The sequence below is a fragment of the Bison bison genome, unplaced genomic scaffold, assembly GCF_000754665.1.
Source record: "Bison bison bison isolate TAMUID 2011002044 unplaced genomic scaffold, Bison_UMD1.0 scf7180017864498, whole genome shotgun sequence".
In the NCBI taxonomy this organism is placed as follows: domain Eukaryota; kingdom Metazoa; phylum Chordata; class Mammalia; order Artiodactyla; family Bovidae; genus Bison; species Bison bison.
Window position 1 is genome coordinate 1,949,479 of NW_011495057.1, and position 628 is coordinate 1,950,106.

Sequence of the window (628 nt, forward strand, 5' to 3'; positions counted from 1 at the left end):
CAGCCTTATAAATGGACCCAGGGCAGGGGGCTGGGGGACCCAGGGCACAAGGTGGGGCCACCTCCAGGCTGCGCGCGGCCCACGCTTCCGCAGCCGCCGCCACCTGACGTTTCTAAGCAGTATTTCGGGCTTTTAGAGAATTAAAACAAAACAACAAACCCCATCACCATCACTGTCAGGACTCTCTGGGCGATGACCTGCGTCGGAGTGACAGCGGTGGAGTCAAGTCGGGGGGACGCGCCATCCCGACCCGGCGAGTGGGCCCAGGCGCTGGCGGGGTGGAGGGGTGTGCCGAGCTGACCCCGTGTCCTTCGCCCAGAGCGTCCCCGGGGCGGGAAGAAATATGGTACAAGCGAGAAGGTCCCATAAATCTGGTTTGAAAAATAAAAACCAAAACCAAAAAAGAAAAAGAAAAAGAAAAAAAAAACTCTCGAATTAAAACCATGCTGTTAAGTTAGAAATCGCACGTATTCATTTTCTTTCTGAAACGTCGCTGGAGCACCCGAGATCGGTGAAATGACAGAGGATGCGCTGCCGTTTGCGGGGGTGATCGCGCGTCCTCTCCGGGTCTCGCGGCTCCTCCGGAAGCGGCGCACGACGGCACCCCCCCCACCCCCGCCCGCCCCGG